Source organism: Sus scrofa, chromosome 14 (assembly GCF_054392235.1).
Source record: "Sus scrofa isolate SSC_HxYL_T2T_F1_AM1 chromosome 14, Sscrofa_HxYL_maternal_Yorkshire_Landrace_v2.0, whole genome shotgun sequence".
Classification (NCBI taxonomy): domain Eukaryota; kingdom Metazoa; phylum Chordata; class Mammalia; order Artiodactyla; family Suidae; genus Sus; species Sus scrofa.
Window position 1 is genome coordinate 156,587,892 of NC_139396.1, and position 22,901 is coordinate 156,610,792.

The window sequence follows — 22,901 nt, forward strand, 5'->3', positions numbered from 1 at the left end:
AAGGGGTAAATGGGGGGCGTTCCCATGGTGTCTCATCGGATTCAGAACCCGACACAGTGTCCATGAGGAGTCGCGTTCGATCCCTGGCCTGCTCAGTGGATTAAGGACCCGGCGCTGCCACAAGCTGTGGCATAGGCTGCAGGTATGCCCAGGATCTGGTGTTGCTGTGGCTGCAGGGTAGACCTCACCTGCAACTCCGATTTGACCCCCTAGCCCAGGAATGTCCATATGCCACAGGTGGGGCCGTAAAAAGAGGGAAAAAGAAAAAGAAAATGGTAAATTTTGTGTTATGTGAATTTTACGTCAATTAAAAAGTGACTATTTATGTGAACACTTTTCTGGGGCCCTGGAAGGCGCCTACACCACTTAGGGGCCCGAAACTGAAGAGTCTTTAGCTTTGCGATCCATCCGCCCCTGCTTAGCACGCTGGCTTTTCATTCTGTTTGTCACCTCATGGTCATAAAAGGGCTGCCATGGCACAGGGTGTCACAGTCACCTGCAAGGCAGGGCCAGTGACCTTTTCTCCGAGTGTCCCTTTTAAGTGGAAAGCTTTTAGTGAAAGCTCTCCCCATGGTGCCCACCTTTCCTAACTTCCAGGCTTCTGGTTGTATCTTTGGAACTGGCTCACACGACCGTGCCTGATCAGGGATTCTGGGGAGGGAAGTTCCTGGCAAAGGCGGTGGAACTTTCACCTGGCTTCGCCACGCGTCTCCACCTGAGAGTCGGCCCACTGCTGCTTCGAACAAAATTTGGGTTAGAGTAGCCAGAAACCAGCCCCCACTTCATCCCTCAGGCTGGCCTTCCAGGGGCTTAAATCTATGTGCCACTCCGGCCCAGGACTGCTGCCTTGCACACCAGGCCCTGAGGCTCTGCTGCCTTGCACACCAGGCCAAACCCATTTGCTCCACCATCTGCTAGACTTTGCTGGGCTGGCCTCTGCTTAGCTCTGGGCAGTCCCTTCTCGCAGGCTGAATTTGGAATTCCCAGCAGCCTCCTCTTCTTTGGCTGTGGGTCTTAGGGCGCTGTTGACAGCGGTGACAATGACAGCAGCTGGTGTGGAGGGCACACTTCCCCAGGGCAGGGTGCTTGTCTGTTTTTACCTCATTTAAAACTCATCGTCAGGCGATGCCTGGTTTAACAGATAAGGTACCTGGGCACCGAGTGGCTGAGTGAGCTGTCTGAAGTCACGTGGCTTACAACAGCAGTACAGGTGCCCGTCCCGGCAGCCCTGCTCCCATGTGGGTGAGGATGGCACCGCCACCGAGAGTCAGCTCTCGTCTTCTGAGCGCTTGGTCCAGGCCGGCCATAGGGGATGCGGCCACTGTCACCTAGTCATTATAAACCACCCAGTGGGGCTGTGGCTCTTGACTGTTGAGGGGACTGCAGCTCTGAGAGGCCGTGTGTTGCCCAGGGTCCCAGAATTAAGTGGCAGCTAGGCTGGATTCAGACCCACATTCCCTTCCAGAAAACCTTGCAGTCCTGGTCCTCAGAGACAAAGTGAAGGCTGGAGTTGCAGCAGGGAAGGGCCTTGCCCAGCTGGGGCTCCACAGGTGCCCACCCCGAGAAGGTGGCCGTGCTTCCCCAGGACCCATGACCTTCCCCGGGTGGGCTCCTGCGCTGTCCTGACCCTTCCTCCAGGGGCTCCTTGCACTAGACGTGCTTGTCATCGAGGCCGTGGCCCCGTCTGACTTGTCCCCACCCAACACCTTTGTTGGGGCCACTGCTCAGCCAGCCCTTGTCCTGCCGTCACCCTCCTCGGTCACCGTGACCATCCCACCTCTGCACCAGAATCTGTGCCCCAAAGCTCACACCGACACTGGCAGCGGCTGCTGGCTGGTCCCCGGGCTCCATCCTGCCCTCACCCTCCAGTCCACCTTCCCGGAGCCGGAAGGAGCTCAAACACAAATTCCCTCAAGCGCCTCCTGCGGGGTTTCCCATGGCCCGTGGAGAATTCCTGTCCTTAGGAGCCCTGCTCCCCTCCAGCCTCACCATCGTCACCTTCCCTGGAGTCCCCCGCACATGGCACACTCCATTCTCCATCCCTTGGTGTGTGGCGGTCTCCTTTATATCAATTTTTAGATACTTAGAATATTATGGTTTGAGTTTGGTGTTGGGCATTTTCACTTAACACTGTATCCCACGGGTTGTTCTATTTTCCTGTGGTCTTTAATTTTTTCTGTATTGCTCTCTCTCCTCTCTCCTACCCCCACCTCCAGAATAACACGTTCACGACCTGCCATGTGCCTCTCTCTCTCTCTCTTTCTCTGTCCCTCTCCACACACACACACCCATGAGGGGCGGGGGTCGTCTTGTTTGTTTTTTAAAAAGCAGAATTGTATGTTTTTCTTTGCACCCAGCTTTTCTCACTTCGCATCCCGGACACCTGCCAGGTCCGAGGCAGAAGTGCTACCTCGCACCTTCTGCTCGCGAGTGCCGTGTCCTTCACACGGGTCCTAGGTGTGGGTGCTCCAGCCCCCTTGTTAATGCATTTGGACTTTTCCCTTTTCTTTTCTCTTCCAAAAAGAAAGAAAGAAATGCTTTCTGAAGCTTATTTTCATGTTTAAAAACTGTTTCCAGTTTCTCACTTAATGGTTTGGACTTTAGATTCATTCCATTAATGATTCTATTAATGCACGTCATTGGGGAGGAAAGAGAAGTTCTGGAAAGTCACAGCTGGTTCTCCCTGGTGTCCACCAGGCAGAAGTTTGAGCACGCAGAAGGGGTCAGCCTCTTTTCTGTCTCCTGGGAACACACAGAGAGCCCCCTGGGCCCCCGAGGCCTCTGGCGTGGCTCCGGGTAGCATTGCCTAGAGTTTCTGGCTGTAAAGAGGAGGCCTGGGCTGATGGAGGGATCCAGAAAGAACAGTTCCAGGGCAAGGCCTGCCCAGGCTGGGGAGATGCTCAGGGCCCTGTGAAGCTGAGCTTATTTGGCAGTGGAGTTGTTGCAGATTTAACCAGTTAAGCTGAAGCTACACTGGAGTAGGGTGGGCCCTTAATGCCGTGTGGCTGGCGTCCTTCAGGAGGAGAAGAGGCAAAGACAGAGAGAGAAATCAGCCGTGTGACGCCACGGCAGAGATGGGAGGGACGCGGCCACAAGCCAGGGAACGCCTGGGGCCGCCAGAAGCCGGGAGAAACAAGGAAGAGCTGCTGGATGGGGTGTGGTCTTGCCAACACCCCGATTTTATACCTCTGGCCTCTGGAACTGTGAGAGAAGAAATCCGTCTTATCTTCAGCCCCCTAGGTCATGGTACTTTGTTACAATTCCTGTTAGCCAGGCCCATGTAGACTAATTGAAGCAAACATCAGACATCACATCTTTAGTCTGAAAACATTTCGGTCCAGAGCTGGGGACAGGCAGGCTGGGGAGGGGTGGGGAAGGAGGGCCAGGGAGACTGCAGGTTGGGGACCCGAGCCGCTGGTGGGCTTTGGGGGTTGGAAGCTGAGCTGTTAGGGCAGCCCAGGGCTGGGGGCTGTCCTGCTTTGGCCTCTGTATGATGGAGAGGTGTGTTGGACATGCAGGTGGAGACCCTGGCTGGCCGCAGGTCTTTAAGTCTGGATCTCCGTGTGACGGGCTGCAGCTGAGCTGAGCTGTGCATCTGGTTGGGCAAAGCCTCGGCTGGCACCTGAGCCCTGGACAGTGACGTTGGCTCTTTCTGCTGTGTCTTTCTCATGGGACAAGGTCAGTGGCCTTGAAGCCTCCCTGACCTGGAAAGAACAGAGAAGGGGGACATTTTAGGATAAAGGCATGCATTTTTAAAGGCGTGACTCCTTTTAAGTCAATAGTGATTATCATGTTTAGTTCTGAATGGGAACTCATGTTTCTAATATGAAAATCTAGTCTAATTTCTGCAAAATAATTCCTAGCAATGCATCGCTGGCGTGAAAGCCTCCTAATGAATGAATCTTATCTGCTCCACACAGAGCTTTAAGGGAAAGGAAGGAACTCGGTTTCTAAGCCCTAGTTCTGGAAAGAAAGGGGCTTTCTTTTCTTTTATAGTGCTGGTCCTTTTTGTTTTAAAGCCTTGGAAATTGATAGAAGAAGCCATTTGCTACTCTTTTTTTTTAATTGGAGCCCAGTGTATGTTGGATTCCTCTGGTGACCGGTGGTGTGATTTGCTGGAATGGAGTCTTCCCTCCATGGAAGGGGCTGCCAGGCAGGTGGGCCTCTGGCTGCAGCAAGAGGCATGGTCTCTGGATTCAAGAGGCCCAGGTTTGAATCCTGACTCAGTCAGAGCCAGACTGGGCCCTTTGGGGCCAGGGGTGAATCCCTGAGCCTCACTTTTCCGTCTGCAGATGGGTCTGGGCATGTCTGCCTTGTCAAGTGTTACAAGGATGAAATCAAATCACGAAGCAGCTGTAAAGCACCTGGCTCGGTAACTGCTGGCCATGGGGACAGTGCTGGCCTGGCAGGAAACGGGTGACACATGTCCTAACCTCGGCATGCGGGGCTGGTGGCTCCGAGGCCTGGGCGTTGGGTGGATGCCTCTCCTCTTCCCGCCTGCAGGCCGGACTTGAACAGCCCCGGCGGCAGGGGACTCCTTCCTGGCCGAGGGAGCCTGGTCTCCTGCCGAGACTGCCCTTTCGGTACCCTCTCCCGACCTGTGCCTGTGGCCTCTGCCCTCAGGCAGCTGTGGGTCAGGGGGCTCTGGAGGGACCCCCCTTTATGGTTGTTGAGCCCTTGCTTGAGGATGACTGCCCCCCAGACACAGCCCTTGTTGAGCTGTCAGGCACGAGGCCCCTTCTCCACTGTCTGTGCGTCCTTGTGCTCAGACAGTACAGCTGCTTTTGTTCATCTGGAAGATTTCTAGAAACCCAGGAGGGGGGTATCATGTGTTTCACGTGCAGTGGGTGGTTCAGCTGCTGTGGCACCATCATAGCGTGTTTATGGGCACAGGGGTGTGTGCCTGGCTCTTCCCCTCGGTTCTAGGAAAGGGGCTCTGGATGCCAGCTGCAGATGAGGGCAGCCGGGGCTGCAGGACGGGGCCCGCTGGCCCGCAAGCCTGAGATGGCCAGGCCCGCTGCCCACAGCCTCCTCTGTGCCCCCAGGGTAACCGCCATGCTCAGAGCAGGAGCCTGCCCGCAGAGGGGGCTGGTCTGGGTGGGATCTAGAGCCATCACTCTAGAGCCATCACCTTGCCGTCCTGGGTCCTCTGTGTGGGCCTTGCGATGCCTCCACTGTTTTTCTTTTTTGTAGACATACCCGCGGCACATGGAGGTTCCCGGGCTAGGGGTTGAATCAGAGCTGCAGCTGCTGGCCTACAGCACAGCCACAGCAACATCAGATCCGAGCCACACTGTGACCTATACCACAGCCTATGGCGATGCCAGGACCTTAACCCACTGAGTGAGGCCAGGGGTGGAACCCACATCCTCCCTAAGTCAAGTTCTTCACCCACTGAGCCACAGCGGAAACTCCTGCGCCCCCACTTCTAATAGCTTGTCTCTAAAATGAGGCCGTAGGAGCCACTACCTCCTGTGAAATCGTGTCTTCCCAGGATTGGTACCTGTTGTCATCTTTGTCATGCCCGCCAGCACCAGTGCCCACCTGCCCTCCACAGTTCCTGAGAACACAGCCCCCAGCCTCAATACCACCTGCCTCTGAGACCAAGTGGAGGGGAGGCTGGTGGCTCTGATGCCCAGCTAGCCCTCTCCCAGAGGTGCCCAGCCTGTTCTGCTGCCTCAGGCTCCAGACTCCCACCTCCGCCCGCTGAGCCCTTCCACCGCCCTCTTGGCGGTCACCCTCCCAGGCTCCAGACACCCATCCTGGCCCGCGTGCCCTCACGGAAGCTGACCCCCCACCGCAGTGCCCTGCCCCACACGCTGCACCTCCTGATGGGGCTCCTCCCTCATCTTGATTGAGTGGAGGGCCCGCAGGAGTGAGGGTGGGGAGGGGGCCGCGCCAGGGCGGCAGCAGGGCTGCAGCCTTCTGAGTCCAGATGGTGACAGTCCCTTGGCTGGCTTGGCCTCCCGGGGAGCAGGTTCACAGCTGTGGGGGTCCCACAGTCCCTCTGCCCCAGCTTGGGGGCGGGGCAGCTGGCTTAGGAGGGAGTTCCGCCTCTGGTCCCCTCAGAACCCCTTCCCCCGACCGCAGGGACTTCCATCCTCTCCCCCTGCTCCGCTGGGCTGTCCCCATGGTCACCCCCTCCATCCTCCAGGCTGTGGGTGGGGGCTCTGCACGCCATCAGCAGAGGGGGGCCTGCCTTCCTGCTCTTGGCAGCCAGCTGGCCCTGCAGCCTCCCTACCCCCCACCGTGGAAAGTGGGTTAATAATATTCACCCCCATCCAGAGATAAGGAGAGAATCATCTCCCCCCGGGGGGGCCGAGGGCCGTAATTAAGGGGCTGATGCGTGTCCTGATCTCCTCGAGGGACAGAGGGGGCCCCTGGGCTGTCTTCAGGAGGGGCGACCAAGCTGGGCGCAGCCTTTAATCCTCCAGCCGTTGCCTCGCAGGCGGGGACTCCACCATCCCCCCCGCCCCGCTGCGGTGGTCATCTCTAAATCAGGCCTGGGCCTGGGCTGCCATCCTTTGGAAAACACCAGAGACGATGCAGCCCACCTCCCCGTCCCTGCCTCCGGACCCGCAAGTGCCCCTGCGCCTGTGCAGGGCCAGCCCCGTGCAATGCCCTTAAAGCAGCAGCATTTTAATAGCCTGACCCCGAGAATGAGGAGGACCCCTTGGCTGATTTATATGCTATACGCTTGGGGTTTAATTGGAGCATAATTGTAATCCATATGCCTGTTAAGGTAATTACACTTATAAACCTAATATAATCCATAGATCAATGGATTCGGAGCTAATTAAGGCAACCGTAATTAACATTTACAAAAAACCTTGCAATTACCGGAATATCCTGTAAGCTGGCCTTTGGAGCTGATAATGAGGCCAGGCTCCACGCTCCGCAGCCTCCCAGGACCCTGCTTCTGCACCCGGGCCTCGGGTCCCAAGTGCCTGCGCCTTACCGCACTGGGGTGGGTGGGGCCAACGCCCGCCGTTACCACCCCAGGGCTCTGGGACAGGCACCCGGCTGATGACCGTAGCACTGGGGGAGCCGGATCCTTGTGACTCGGCTGTCCCCAGGGCTCCGCTTGTGTTCTGGCTTGATAAACTCAGCCTCTCAGAGCGATTCTTGGAGAAAGAGGACGAGAGGTCCGCATGTGGCACTCCCTCCGCGAGCCTTGCACGGGTCAGAGGGCCTCCCTCCGGGCTTTCTTCTGGCCCCACCCCCTTCACCTGCAGCCGGGCTACACCTGTGCTCCCTCCCGCTGCCCTGGGGCCGGAAGTCTGGTGGGGATCAGGCTGCCCTGGACACTGGCCTGGCTGTGCCCGAATTTTGTCCCCACAGACCCTCCCCACGAACACGCAAGGAGAAGGAGAGCTGGGCGTGGTGGGTGTGGAGCTGCAGGTGGCTGGGACCAGGGGGCTCAGCCAGGGCTGGGGGCTGGGTCATATCATGGGCCAGTGCTCTGGGGAGCCAGCCAGGAAATCCAGATTCCCTGGGTCGTCTGTGGCTTTAGCACAGCCTCCAAATCCACGTGTCCAGGAAAGAGGAACCCTCTCTAACATGGAATGTTCCAGACCGCACCCCTCTCCTCTCTCCGCCCTTGCCCAACCCCAGGAAAAGTCCGGCAGCTGCAGGCTAGGGCCAGGATTGCCCCTGTTCCTGTGCATTGCCTGCTTCCTGGTCGTACTCCCAGCTTGCTGAGCCGCACAGAGGCCCCCCTGCCAGCCCCCCACCCTGTCCGGAGTAGGAGATAAGCAGCAGCCCCAGCAGGCAGTGTCCACTGCGGGATTACCATGGGCTAATCTATTTGGAACTGGTTCTTTTCCTGCTCAGGAAAGCAGTGGCGCTCTGGGAGGCATGGGGATGTCCTGTTGTCCTTGCTTCACTGTCCTGCGGGAACCAGGTGCTCCTTTAGACAGCGCCATATGCATCCTTTGGGAGGGATTCTGGCATAGATAGAAGGGGGTATGGCAGGACCTTTGTTAGCCTGGGCTGCCTGGACTCAGATTCTGTCTCTGCCACTTGGAGCTGTTATGACCTTGACCAGGTAGAAGTTATTTAACCATTTTATTTATTTATTTATTTTTGTCTTTTTTGTCGTTTCTAGGGCCGCACCTATGGCACATGGAGGTTCCCAGGCTAGGGGTCTAATTGGAGCTGTAGCCACTGGCCTACACCACAGCCACAGCCATGCGAGATCCGAGCCACATCTGCGACCTACACGACAGCTCACGGCAACACAGGATCCTTAACCCACTGAGCGAGGCCAGGGATCCAACCTGCAACCTCATGGTTCCTAGTCGGATTCGTTAACCACTGTGCCACAACGGGAACTCCTATTTAACCACTTTAAAACTCAGTGTATATAATGCAGAGATGACTAAGTTAAATAACGTATAAAGTGCTTAATTAGCAAGTGCCTGGTACACAGTAAGTGCTCAGCTAATGCCACCGACACTGTTGCCATTGCTGTCATTGACAGGAGCCATGGAGAAGAAGGACACCAGGGCCAGGTGGGGGCTGGGCCAGGTGCGCTCAGGGCCAGGTGGAGTGGGCCAGGTGGGGGGGCCTGATGGAGGCCAGGTCAGCTGGGGCAGGGCCAGGTAGGGCAGAGCCAGGTGGCCTGTTAGGAGGCCCGGTATCCACTGTCCCCACCGTGTGTCCTCGTGTCTGCTGGACCTGGTGGCCTCAGCTCTTCTCCCTTCCTTCCTGCACACTCGCCTGTCTCTTCCTGGAAACTCTGCAACTCTAGCAGAAATCTCCAGACAGGACAAGGTTCTTTAAGGGCGGAATGAGGCAAACAGGTGCAGGGGACTACTCCCTGGGGACCGGTCTTTGTTCCTTGAGCGCTTACTGTGTGCCAGACTCTGGGCTAAGCACCACAATGACTTACTCACTGACTCCAACAGCAGCTGGATGCAGCTGGCGTTTTAGTCTATTTCATGAACGAGAAAATCGAGGCTCAGAGAGGCTGAGTCATTGGCCTGAATTGATCCAGTAAGGGTGTGGCTGGGCCATGGTGTGTGCTCTCTCTCCTTTGTGGGCCTGTGTGGCTGGGGGAGGGGGTGGGGTTGCAGGCAGGCTGGGCAGCAGGGGGCCTGGGGCCAGGTGGGCGGCCCCTTTCTGGGCCAGAGGGAGGAGCCTGCATGATGCTCGGAGCAGCTACTCTCTTCAGAGGCCTGAGACCTGCACCCTGGGGACCTGCCTGGGCCTGTGAGGTGGGTTGGGGGTCAGCCAGACCCCTCCTCCCTGCAGGGATCCTGCAGGGATGGGGACCCCTGTGGAGAGGTGGGATCTCAGCTGACCCTCTTGAAGCCTGGGGACAGGGGCCCCCCTCCCTGCACTGCTTCTGGTCCAGGCCTGAACACTGTCCTTCCATGTATTTGATCCCATTGTCCAGTTGCTTGAAGGCAAGAGACTTGTTCTATCATGACCTCTAGCCTCTTTGCTTTTTTCAAAAATTCAGTGTAATAATTTGTACTTTTGCTTGTTGATGGAGAAAACTGTGGGCATTCCTGAGCTTCTGTTCTGGGTCCAGCTCTGCCTGGAACTGTTCACATGTGTTGCCTTGCTGAAGTCTCAGGCAGAGCCCGAGATGTGGGTGCTGTCATGACGCCCCTTAGAGATGAGTTCCGCCACTTGCCCAAGGTCACACGTCTGGGGTGTGGTGGGAGGGACTGGGGGCTACCCCTGCTGCGTACAGGCGCTGGCTCCTTTTTGTCCCTGCCGCCTCCAAAGGCCACAGCTGCAAGGGGGCAGTGGCAGAATTCGAGCTGTCCAGCTCTAACCTGTGCTCATGTTCACTGTTGAACACATAGGAAAACCGGGAAAAGAGAAAGGAGAGTAAACCTCGGACCAGCCCATCATCCAGAGGTGACGTCTGATAACATCTGGGGGTCCCCCTTCCAGATGTTCCGTGTAGAGTACTGTGTGCCAGACAGTTATGTGGGTTACGTATTCCATCCAAAAATAAGATCAGGAGCATGTGCTGTTTTTGCAGCTCTTCTCTTCAGTAACCAGTTCTAGAACGCCGTTCTCATCAGGGGCGTCCTCCCGTGTCACCGTTTCGATGGCTGCAGCCTCCGCCGTGTGTGTGCCCCATATTGCTACCTGCTCCGTTGTTTCCAGCTCTTCTTTAGTGTGAACAGGGTAGTACTGAGTGTGCTCAGAGCAGGGCCTTGTGCTTATTTGTGATTTGTGTGTGTGTGTGTGTGTGTGTGTGAAGCAAATTCTCGCATATGGCGTTGCTGGGTCAAAGGATATGCAAAATTCTGAGGGTTTTGGTACTTCTGCAGACTCTCCCTCCCAGCCTCAGTTGTGCTCCCATCTGCACTGTGCACAGTGCTCTGTTACTTTACTTTCTTGCCAACAGATCATACCAGTGAACAGTATCATCATTTTTAAAAATTGTGTCTATGGATAGAAAAAAAGGTACCATCTTTGATTGCCAAGGAGCCTAAAAGTTTCTTCATCTTCTTTGGTCATGGAAGTTTTTTTCCTTCTGTAAATTGCAAATTTATATTCTTTCTTCTATATTTTTAAAACCAAGGCCTTTCCCCCCCCTTTTTTTCTTTTTATGGCCACACCTGTGGTATATGGAGGTTCCCAGGCTAGGGGTCGAATCAGAGCTACAGCTGCCACCTACACCCAGCCACGGCAACACGGGATCCGATCCTCGTCTGCGACCTACCTCACAGTTCACAGCAACTCTGGATCCTTAACCCACTGAGCGAGGCCAGGGCTTGAACCCTCATCCTCATGGATACTAGTCAGGTTCCTTATGCTGAGCCGTGATGGGGACTCCAGCCAAGGCCTTTCTTTAGTGAGAAATCTGCATTTCATCAAAGATGGAACACAGAGTCTGTGGTCATTTATTCTCTGGAGAAGAGGCTTCTTTTTGTTCCTCTGATCCAATCAGATACCAAGACTAAAAGATTTTGGCAAATTAATTTCCGGCATGTGAAACCCATAGTCAGCGTGTATCAGGATCCCAGCCAATAAAACTACATTTTACTTGGAGTCTCAGTTACTCCAAGTTGAGAGGCCACTTAAGGTGACACTGACCTGAGGTTGCCATCGCACTCAGCTCCTCTCGGGCACTGCGACCTGGAAATGCCCCTCAGCCACTCAAAACCGTCCCTTTCAGGGAGCTCCCGTCGTGGCGCAGCGGAAACGAATCTGACTAGGAGCCATGAGGTTGCGGGGTCGATCCCTGGCCTTGCTCAGTGGGTTAAGGATCCGGCATTGCCGTGAGCTGTGGTGTAGGTTGCAGACGCAGCTTGGATCCGGCGTTGCTGTGGCTGTGGCATAGGCTGGTGGCTACAGCTCTGATTCGACCCCTAGCCTGGGAACCTCCATGTCATGGTTATGGCCCTAAAAAGCAACAAAACAAAACAACAACAACAACCAAAAAAAAAAAAAAAAAAAACCCGTCCCTTTCTGGGACCCCTGCGGTTGCTGTGCGGTTTACATGAGGCCTGGGGTGGATATGATGGGCCTGGTGCTGTGCCGGATGCTGCGGATGGAAGAGAAAGGTCGCTCTTCGGATGGTGCGGGTGCTGGGTCAGGCCTCGCCCCTCATGCTGTGAGACTGTCAGGCAAAAAGAGGAAGGACGAAATGCTTGACTAACTTGCCTCAAACCAGCTGGGGCCCTGGCTCCGCTAGGGCAGCAGCATGCTGATTAGGTTGGGAGTGATTTAAAAAAAAAGGAAACAAATCCAGCAGGGGCCCTGGATGCACCAAGGGGCCGGCAGGGGGAAGGAAAGCCAGAGCAGGCCTGCCGTAAGTGAGGGGCAGAGTGGGTGTGGGCTTGGCTGCCAGGGCACTCATGGGAATCACTGATGTTTACTGCGCGTTCGGGTTAATGGTGTCTTACCCCCACTTGGCAGTGGGGGATCTTGGAGGGAGGAAAGCAACTTGCCCAAGGGGGTAGGGGCAGCCCCCCTGGGACTTCAGCTCATTCCCGACCTGGTCCTGGGTGAAGGGTCTTTGAGGCGCTTGGAGGGCCTCCCCCACCCGCTTCTTGTCCTGTGTGTGTGCACCAGGGGTCAGGCACGACCTAGCCCCTAGCCCTGGGCCCTGTCAGCCTGGAGGGGCAGGCAGGTGCAGAGGCCGCTCTGAGACTGCACAGGGTGCTGTGAGCATCAGATCCAGGGGACAGGATGAGACAGTGGCCTCCACCCAGGTGGCCTTCGGTTCCATTCTAAGGTGAGGCCACTTACCCTGGATCTGCCACGTCATCTTCAAAGGGAAAGTCTGAACTCTTGGGCCCAGCACTTGAGATCCTTCTAGAACTGCCCTCCCCAAACATTCTGGTCTCATTGGCCATTCTCCTTCCCTCACAGACCAATTTCCAGGTGGGCAAACCACAGCCAGGCTATTCCGGGCCTCCCCTCTCTGGGACATTCTCTTTTCTCTTCTTGTGAGTGTAGCCTCCTCCAGGAAGCCTTCCCTGGTGCCATGGGGAAAATTTAAGCATTTCCTCATTTAGCCTCCCAAGATTCCTCATTCGTGCCATTTTTTTTTTTTTTTTTTTTTTTTTTTTTTTTTTTTTTTGCACCTGTGGCCATGGAGGTTCCCAAGCTAGGGGTCGAATCAGAGTTGCAGCTGCCAGTCTACACCACAGCCCCACAGCAACGCAGGATCTAAGCCGTGTCTGAGACCTATACCACAGCTCATGGAAATGCTGAATTCTTAACCCACTGAGCAAGGCCAGGGATTGAACCCAGATCCTCATGGATACTAGTCGGGTTTGTAACCTGCTGAGCCACAACAGGAACTCCCCTTCGTTCGTGTCTTGGTCATGGCTGTGTCGGATCCCTCTTTGCACTAGCCCAGAAGCACCTGAACTCCCAAACCAGGGTCCCTGCATTTTCTCCTTCTCTTGTCTGGAATGTGCTGCACACCCAATTTTGAGCTGATGAAGGAATGAATGAATGAAACAGTTGGCAGACCTGGGCCGGCCTGGTGCCCAGCAGTGCTCAGCAGATGCCGGCTGGGTGAGGGGTGGCGCCTGGGGCTCTGCATGCCGAACACGCCTCAGACGCATGCGTACTAGCCCCCGCGTTCGTGTTTGGAGTTTGAGTCCACTGATGGCGTTGCCTAGTTCACCTTGTCCTCAAGCCCCCGGAACTGAAGAGACAAGGATGTATAAATAAATGCTGTCTGTCTTGGAGTAAAGCACAGTCCATTTGTAAGATCCATTTTCTGGAGGAGGGTTGGGTGCTGGCCTTGGGGTGGGGCTGGGGGCTGAAGCCTCGTGCGACTCAGTCATCGCTCAGCTGGTGGGCTCATCCTGGGCGTGGCCACTGTGGGGCCAGGTGTCTCCCCTACCCCACGGCAATGCTAGGCCAGGCTGGCCACTGTGGGGAGGGGACACAGAGGGCACTGGGTCAAGGAGGCGGGCCAGGAGTAGACTGTGGGTGATCGGGAGCCAGGCCTGGGGCCGAGTGGTGGAGCACGTGGACGGAACACGTGAGACCTTGGGGTATCCAGGGGTGGGGGTGCAGGGGTGGTGGGGAAGCATGGAGGCAGCTGAGCGGTGTGGCGTTGGCCCCCGTCCCATCCGCGTGTCTTGACACCTCAGTTGCTCACGTGGAGTCTGTCCTCTTGCACCTGCTTCGTCTCTTGTCCTTCTGTCCTGTCTGCTTGGCGCTTCAGGGTCACAGGAGAGAGGTGCCTGACAACTCTGGATGACAGTCGAGGGTGCAGGAGGCTGCAAGAGAAGCAGCCACGTGGCCCTGCATTCTCAGCCGCACCTGGAAGCTTCACCTGCCGCCTCGGAGGCCACCCTGCAGCTGCTGGGCCACTGGCCCCCGGAATGCGTCCGTGGCTTCCTGGGTGTGTTCTTAGAGCCTTTCTGGGGGAGGGAGGCACGGTGACCCTTCTGGAATCTGCGCCCCATGTCAGGGAGCCCCTGGAAGGCTTTCTGGTCCTCCCTGAGTGGACATCCTCCCGTGGCTGTTGGGATCCTCGACCCCAGTCTGCTGCTAGGTCCCCTACACTCAGCGGGCCTGTGTGCAGCTCTGCCTGTGCCGTCCGGGCGTGGACATGCATTGCTCGGCACGGCCCACCGTCCAGATGCGGTCGAGGAGGGTGGGAGGCGGGAGCCACTTGCCCAAGATCCGGCCAGTGGGAGGCAGATGGGGTCCAGCCCTCAGCAAACTGGCTCTGGAAGCTGTGCTCTGAGCCACTCGGCCAGTCTTCCTCTTGGTTGTGGGGAGCCCTGCCTCCCCGGGATGGGTGCACTTGGCCTGGGTTTGCCCACTTCAGACCTGGGAGCTCCTGGGAAGGCTCGCAGGCGAACCCTGGGGCAGAGCCCTGGGCAGGGGCGGAGCTGGCAGGCAGCAGGCAGGAGGCTCTCCCCACGCTGCCACGACGCCTGCCGCCCACCCAACATGCGACCCAAACGGCTCGGGACTCGCTTTTATTTTGGTAGGGCTTTTGGTCCCCATTTACATGTTTTGTTTTTCCTTTATAGTCCCAAGTGTCGAGCCTGGCAGAGCACAGATGTCTCCCAAACAGAAATAGATCCGCTCCAAGGAGGCCCTGCGGCCGCAGACATTCTCAGGCTCTCAGCAAAACCAAGGTCCCTTGCCAAGCGCTCTTTGGGAGGATGTTTGGAAAAAATGTCAAGGCGTTCATTTTTCTCTCGACCTTTTTGGTTGAAATTGTGGGGCCTTAACACTGGAAGTAAAAGAAGTTATAAATAAAGACCCAGCCAATGGCCAGGCCTGGGCCTGCTCTCCCAACTGGCCAGCGATGGTTTCTCTGCAGATGTTGCTGAGCGCAAGGGGCCCACGGTGGCCCCGCCTCTGTGAGAGGAAGTTCATGATCATTTCCAGATAGCAGAGGGACAGGGAGCGAGGTTTCCATAGCCCGTAACAGCAGAGAAGAGGAGAGGCCTAAAGGGGGGGCAGGGGCAGCGGGGGACACAGCCTGGGAGGCCGTAGGCATGGGTTCCTGAAAGACGGGGCCATCTGAAGATGCATTTGAACTCAGGATGTTTGCTCGGTCTGTCCTGGAGTTTGGAAGTCTTGGTTCTTCGCTGCCCTCTGGTTCTCTGGCAGCACTGACCATCTGCTGGAGGAATCTGGGCAGGTCCGAGGGCACCTGCTTTGATGCCCACCAGCTGGCTCTGATGGCCTTCACTTCACTCTCCTGCACTCGCCAGGCTGTGGGTCCCCGGCTCCTGGCCAGGGGGCTGGCTGGCTTCCCCAGGGCCCACACCCTTCCAGGGAAGCCAGGACCCGAGTTGCTTGCGGAAATGAAGGCCACCCACTAAGGCCACAGAGGGTGTTTGTGTGTGGTGGGGGTGGGGGGGGCATGGACGGATCTGCCGGGGAAGATGGCACACGCGGGCCCCAGTTGGCCCCGGCTGGAGGCCACCTTGCTGTGGAGTTGTTTCATGCACGATAACGAGCGATCCTTTTGTCTCCATCCCGGAGGGCCTCCTCCAGCAAGAATGGCATAGACCAGGCTGAATGCGGCGGGGTGATGCTTAGCAGCGTGGGGTTTTACTGCATCTTTGGCCCTTTGGCGGCACTGACTGTTGCGGAGCCTCAGGGTGTCTGTGTGGCGTGTGTACTGCTGGCTGCTATTGAGAGTAGGTTCTCGGGGGTCTATCTTTGGCCAGAGCTGCAAAGCAACTCCTTGCAGTGGAGTCGCCACCAAAGCTGGACCCCTCAAGGCTGGCAAGACAACAGCTTCGGGTGCCCAGGGAAGAGGCCTCATTTGCACTTTCCAGGCCCTGGATCTGGTTTTCATCTCGTGCAGTGGCACCAGAGTCCTATCCTGACCACCACTTAGGATCTTAAGGTACAAACCCAGGTCCAGATGAGATGAACAGCCTTGGGATGGCTTCGTATACTCACTTGTTAGTTTTTAGGGCAAGAGAATTTGGGGGGGTGGTTAAAAATTTGTTTTTAATTTTATAAATGTAATATGTTCTCTTTGGAAAATTTGGAACTTATAAACAATCTGAAAGAAGCAGTTAAAAAAAAAAATCCTTGTGTAATCCACCAATAACATCAATTAACATTATGGCATGTTGCCTTCCAGCCCCCTCCTTTTTTTAAGTATTTTTAAACATAATTGAGATTGTGTTTTATGTGCAGTTTTACAGCCTGTACTCGTCAGCTTTGAAATAGATTCATCTGCATTTTCAGTATGGGCTCCAGGGAGAAGACCAGATTGCTGAGGTTTCACTGAAGCTGTGGAAGAGGGAAATCCAAAAATATCCTTCTCCTTGGCTTCGCACAAGGAACAGCGTGGCCTCGCGTTTTCCTTCGTAAAATAAAGGCCAAAGATAATATACAGGTAACACATTAACACATAAGGTGTTCAACACTATTAGTCACGAGGGGAATGCAAAACACCCCAGTGACCTACGGCTCCATCCCTATCAGAGTGGTTTAAGGTAAACAATAACAGGAATTCAGAACCCTGTACACCAACTATAATGGAAAACATTTAAAAATCAGTAAAAAAACCACAAGCAGGAATTCCCTTGTGGGGCAGCGAGATAAAGATCCCATGTTGTCACAGCAGCAATTCAGGCCACTGCTGTGATGCAGGTTCCATCTCTGGCCGGGGAACTGCCACATGCTGCGGATGTGGCCAAAATAATAATATACTACTAATAAAGATAATGATAATAATGATAATAGCAAATGCTGAAGAGGATGCTCAGAGTCTGGGTCGTTCAGACATTGCTGGTGAGAATATCAAATGGTCCAACCACTTGGGAAAATAAGTTTGGCAGTTTCTTAACCATCTAAACATACAACCCTCACATATGACTTGGCATTGGCATTTTAGAGCCTTTCTCACAGAGAAATGAAAACTTATATCCACACAAAAACTGTACGTGAATGTTCATAGCAGTTTTTCTCCAAACCAAACTGGGGACCACTCAGTTTCCATCAGTGGGTGAGTAGTTGACCTGTATATCCACTCCTCGGAATACTACCCAGGAAGGAAAAGAAACTATTGATGTGGTGATTAAATCTCCAGTGAAAAAAGGCCTATCCCCAAAGATTCGGTCCTCTCTGATCTCTTGTCTATAACATTTAAAAAGAGTAAAGTTATAGGCGATGGAAAACAGCTTGGTGGTTGGCAGGGATTAAGGGCTGTTGGTGGGAGGGAGGTGGGCACGGCCGTAAGGAGAACAGGAGAGAGCCCAGCAGTGATGAAAATTCTCTCTGTTTTGACTGGAAGAATGTCAATATTTTGGTTTTGATATTGTTTTATAGTTTTGCAAGTTGTTGTCATTGGGGAAAGCACGTGTGAATCTACAGTTACTTCCAAATAAAAGGTTTACTGAGAAAACAATGAAACGGGGAGCGACGGGGAGTGGGGGGGGCCTTTGTATGCAGCAGCCCGGAACCATGCCTATGATGTAATCTGCCGTGATGGGAGCTGAATGCAGACTTTCTTGCTTCAGAGTGATGATAATTCTGGAATACGCGTGTCTACTGGGGGAAGGAGACTGGAGAGCAGTGTACCCGGACGCTCATGGTGGTTGAGTTAGAGGATTGAAATCGACCTGTTATTTGTCTCTCTGTCTGTTTGTCCAAACACTGGTCCCCTTCGGGCCTTCCTGATTCCCCAGGGAGACAGATGAGGAGTGGGGCAGTCGCGGTGTAGGGTGCTGAGCCTGGGGTGGGCATGTGCACTGGGCTGTGAAATTGTGGGTCATGTTTTCTTCTTATCTCTAAGTTCTGAACAGGTGATATGATGATATGCATTTTTTATGATGGGAGAAGTTACATATTAAAAAAGGAAACCACGCTTGGGCAAAGTCAAGTCCTTCTGCTGGCCATTCCCAGGGAGCTTGTAGGATGCCCTGGGTTATGGTACAGTCACCTGACAACAGCTCTGGGTTCTGGGGACTTGCTCTGACCCCTCTGCTGCTGGGTTTTGCCCCTGCTCTTACCCGACACAAGTGCATCCCAGAACCAGATGGCTGGTGGTGGGCCCCATGGGCCAGACACACCTGTTCCAGCCTGTTTTCCCACAAAGCAATAAACCAGAAGGCCGTCTCCAGGCAGGAGTGGGGTGGGGGCTGTCACGGGAACCCGGGTCTCTGCTCAGCCGTAATGTCCTCACCCAAGCCTGTCCTGTGCTGTGTCTGTGATAGTGTGATTTATAATAAGAAATATGTATTATATATTTGGCCTTCATCTCCATTCCTGGCATAGAGCCCCTAAAGCCTTTGGAATTTCCTAAGTGATAAGGGCAATAGGGTCTCTCTCATTCATAACAAACCCCTTTCAACCACCTCTGAGTTTTGATAATGGGGTGATGTTTGGAAAGCACCTAAGGCTGGAGGCTGGTGACCAGGGGATTAGGGAGTTGGTACTTTCACCACCACCCCCAACTCTCAGGGGAGGGGCTCGGGGCTCGAGGTCAGTCACCAATAGCTGATGCTTCATCAGTCATGCCTACAAAGTGAAGACTCTGTAGAACCTAGAAGGATGGGCTTCCAGAAGCTTCCAAGTGTGTGAACCCAAGGAACTTCCGGGCCCCGGCTGGAGGTCTGGAAGTTCCTCACCCTTCATTCATACCTCGCTTCATACCTTATTTTTATTTTTTATTTTTTATTTTGCTTTTTGAAGGGCCATACCCGGAGCACATGGAAGTTCCCAAGCTAGGGGTCGAATCAGAGCTGTATCTGCCCGCCTACGCCACAGCCACAGCAACGCGGGATCCGAGCCGCGTCTGCGACCTACATGACAGCTCACGGCAATGCCAGATGCTTAACCCACTGAGCAAGACCGGGGATCGAACCCACATCCTCATGGATACTAGTCTAGTTCGTTACCTGCTGAGCCACAACCAGAACTCCCTGTGTCTTTTCAGATAAACTTGTAAACTAAGTGAAAGTTTCTCTGAGATCTGTGAGCTGCTTTAGCAAATTAATCCACCTCGAGGAGGGCGTTGTGGGAAGCTCCGATTTCTAGCGGGTGGGTCAGAAGCCCGGCTGGCCCCCTGGACCTTGGCATCTGGAGTTGGGGTGAGGGGCCCTTGTGGGACTGAGCCCTTAACTGTGCAGGTGGACAGTGTCAGAACTGGACTGTAGGTCACCCAGCTGGTGCTGAAGAACTGCTTGGCGTCGGGAGCTCCCCACATTCTTAGAGCACACCCCGCTCAGATGGGCGCAGACATCAGGCCAGGTGACAAGCGAGGCCGGCCTGAGATGCGCGGGCTTCCCTGGTGGGCCGCCCCTTCCCACAGCATCCCACGGCGCGCTGAGGGGCAGGTCTGAGGACGGCACGTTTCCTCCCTTGGAAATGCTTTCTGGGTGAGGGAGAGGGTTGTATTTGTCTGCTTGCTTGTCCGTGGTTCGTGTGCAGAAGGAAGGACTAGTTTCCTCGCATGCTTTGCTGCAAGGACACAGGTGCTGCCGGCCCGCAGGTCGCAGTCCCCGAGAAGTCACTTACAGACCGTTCTCTGCTGATGTGCATTTAGAGTTCGGGTTACAGTTTAGTTTGCGGGGAGCGGGACCCATCAAACTGGGTTTCTGGCTTTTTCATCTATTTTTAGAAAGGGCACTCTTTGAAAATCCAGAGCTGCCCGCTGAGTCTCGGTCTGACCCCGTGTCCTTTGGAGCCGGCATTGGAAGCGGCCCAGGGCTCAGAGGCCTGACACCGAAGTCAGGCAGCCCCGCTTCCTGGGTGGCCACCTTGGTCCGAGAATTTCAAGGTCTTTTCTGGTATCAGTTCTTGGCACGTCCGGTTCTGTCAGGCAGGGAAGAAGCACAGCTCCCGCTGTCCCAGCGTGCAGCCACAGACCTGGGGGCATCTGGCCTTGCTCAAGGTCACAGGGAAGCAGCTGAAGAGGTTGGCAAACAGAGCCTGGTCTGTGGCTGCCAGCTCCCTGCTCCAGCCCGGAGATCGGGTTACAGGGGGGCCAGCTGGCTTGGAGACCCACTGCTGCCCCTCTGTGTTTGTGTGTGGTGAAAAAAATCAGATTTTACGCCCCCAGAAACCTGACAAGACAAAGGCACCAAGTGGAGTGTCCCCCTGCTGTCCTCTGAGAGCCTCGGGGAGGTGAGCTTGGTGCTGCTGCCCACTCAGCCCCTGGGTGGCCGCATGCCGGGACTTGGCTACCATGTACTGTTTATTGTGGGCAGTCGCCATGCCACGCTCAGCCGGCGAGGCCCAGGGACAGGTGCCCTGAGCCCGGTGGTTCCCCAGCCTGCCTGGCACCTTCTCCGGTTTCTCTTAGGGGCCAGATCCTGGAGATGGGGCTTGTCAGCCTGTCCTCCCAGTATCCAGAGTCTGATTAGCATCATTGGGTCCCCAGGGACACCACCCTTGGAAGGGCTGTCCTTGCACCTCCAGGGGTACACTGCTTTCTTGTCCCTGGGGCACTGAGCTGGGAGACTTTGGGTGCTGGCCGCCACCTGGGGGCTGCTGCCTGCTTTCCCCTGGTGTTCCCAACATGGCCACTAAGCCGTTGGGCTCAGGTGCCAGGTATAACTGGTGTAACTGAATTAGGCCTTTGGAGGGTCGGAGTCAGCTGAGGACCAGCCTGCAGGAGCCCGTCACGTGCGTCCTCCCCGCCCTGGTCGCCGACGTGGACCAGTGCTGGCAGCGGGGAGGATGACGGCGGGGTGGGCCAGCAGGTGCTGCTCTGCGTACGAAGGCGAGAAGGGCTCTAGACGATGAGTGGGTATAGCAGGGTGGGGTGCCGGCGCCGTGGGTGCGGGTGCAGCTGTAGGGGGCGTGAGGGGGTCAGGTCTTCTACTTCTGTTCCGCCAGGGTGGCCCATTGTGGGGTTTCCACAGAGGCCAGGTATGAGCTGACTTCAGGTGTTGAAGGGGTCCCTCTGGCTGCCGTGTGGAGAGATGACGGGGCTCGGGGTGAAGGCAGGAGCAGGGGGACCTGCTAGGAGGCTTCTGCAGTAGTGTGCCCAGAGGCGGTGGTCGCTTGTACTGAGTAGTAGAAGCACACTGCAAAGAAGATACTCTGGGAGCTCCCTGGTGGCTCACGGGGTTAAGGATCCAGTGTTGCCACTACTGTGGTGCAGGTTCTATCCATCCCTGGCTGGGCAACTTCTGCATGCCGTGAGCATGGTCTAAAAAAAAGAAGGAAAATACTCTGTCCTAATGACATAAAATACATCCTCTGGAAAGTGGGTGCCACTTCATCGTTGCTGTGATGACATGACCGTCACTGTTACAGTTTGACCTAGGTCCCCAGACCCTTTTATGTGTCTATAAACACACACTTTTTTACTTTAATGGGATTGTACCATAAGTATAGAGCTCAATAATCTTGTTTTTCCCCTTAATATGCCCTGGTGTCTTTGACCGTATGTGGAGTTACCTTTCTAACAGCCGCAAGGCGGTACTGTTACGTGTGTAACAGTTCCCAGGCGTTCCTAGACGTTGCTGTTTCTGCTTTTTCACTATTTTGAATGACGATGCAGTAAAAATTCCTATACAGACATATGCGTGGGTGTTTTTAAAAATAAACTTTTTGGAGTTCTCACTGTGTCGCTGTGGGTTAAGAACCCAACTGCAGTGGCTTGGGTCAAAGCTGCAGCTCGGACTCAATCCCTGGTCCAGGAAGTTCCGTATGCCATGGATGCAGCCATTAAAAAAATTTTTTTAAATTAAAAAAAAACCAAACTTCTCCTGTTGGAGAAGTCACAGGCACGGAAGAGTCACCACGGCGGCACCGAGGGCTCCATTCACTCTGACCGGGGCTCCTCTCTCGTCACCATTTGACGTTCCATGGGCCACTCCTCACAGCCAAGAAACCAACACTGGTCAGTTAACTAAACTCCAAACTTGATCTGGATTTCACCACAAACGTATAATATATATTAGTATATTCATTTGATTCTTTTTTTTTTTTTTTTTGGTCTTTTTAGGGCTGCACCTGTGGCATATGGAGGTTCCCGGGCTAGGGGTCGAATTGGAGCTGTAGCCGCCGGCCTACACCAGAGCCACAGCAACGCCAGATCCGAGCCACATCTGCAACCTATACCACAGCTCATGGCAATGCCGGATCCTTAACCCACCGAGCGAGGCCAGGGATCGAACCCGCAACCTTATGGTTCCTAGTCGGATTCGTTTCCGCCGCGCCAGGATGGGAACTCCTGATTATTTCTTTAAGGTAAATTCCCAGGAGTGGAGCTACTGGGTCCGAGGGGACGGTAGTCGAGGTCCTGATGCCCACGGCCTTATCGCTCCCAAGAAGGACGGTGCCGAGTGGAGGGTCCTGTTGCCTGTGCCCCCGCCACCCTCATCCGCCCACCAACCTGACTGGCTGCTGAGAGTTGTCACGAGAGTGAGAGCACAGAGCTCTGGACTCTGGGTCACCTGCACCAGCTCAGTCATTTTGACGATGAGGAAGCAGCCCCTGCTCCCAGGTGCGGAGCGATGAGCCTCCGAGGCCACGTGGGGCTGACCGCTTCCTGCTCCCAGTGGGAAACCAAAGAGTCCACCTTCTCCAGCGGTGATTTCATACCCCTGAGACTTGGACAGGTCCAGTCTCAGGCGTTTGAGACCTGGGAAACCCAAAGCCACCCTCAGAGCCTCTGGGCACATGGGCCCAGGTGCCATAGTGCAGCCTCGCTGACCTTGGGCTTGTCATTGCTGTGCCCATGAATGTGCCAGGCTTAGGTGTGCCACCCCAGCCTGGGTGCCTGGGAGCCGTGTCTGGGGTGGTGCCTCGTTCGGTGCAGGTGACTCAAAACCCCAGTGCCGGCTCCCCTGAGTTACACCTTCGTCCAACCGCGTGTGTCCTCTGTGTGTGTGTGTGTGTGTGTGAACCTCCAAGACCCGCAGATGAGACCCTCCTGCCAAAACATTTGTTGTTCACAGAATAGAAAGTCACTTCTGACATCTGGCTGTCAACACACAGCTACCCCAAGTGAGCGGAGTGGC

At 55.2% G+C, this 22,901-nt stretch overlaps 1 protein-coding gene and 1 long non-coding RNA gene across 4 annotated transcripts in view; both read left to right on the plus strand.

Moving 5' to 3' along the window:
• The window catches only part of LHPP (phospholysine phosphohistidine inorganic pyrophosphate phosphatase), a 134,571-nt gene that overhangs the window by 79,648 nt on the left and 32,022 nt on the right, over positions 1–22,901 (plus strand). The window contains exon 6 of one of the 3 annotated variants that reach the window (XR_014825574.1): positions 18,777–21,092. The gene's annotated coding sequence lies outside the window, so the exon portion shown is untranslated. 3 annotated transcript variants of the gene reach the window in all.
• Positions 13,661–15,978, plus strand: LOC146397123 (uncharacterized). The gene is made up of 2 exons (XR_014827141.1): positions 13,661–13,840; positions 14,481–15,978. It is a non-coding gene; the product is annotated as an uncharacterized LOC146397123 (long non-coding RNA).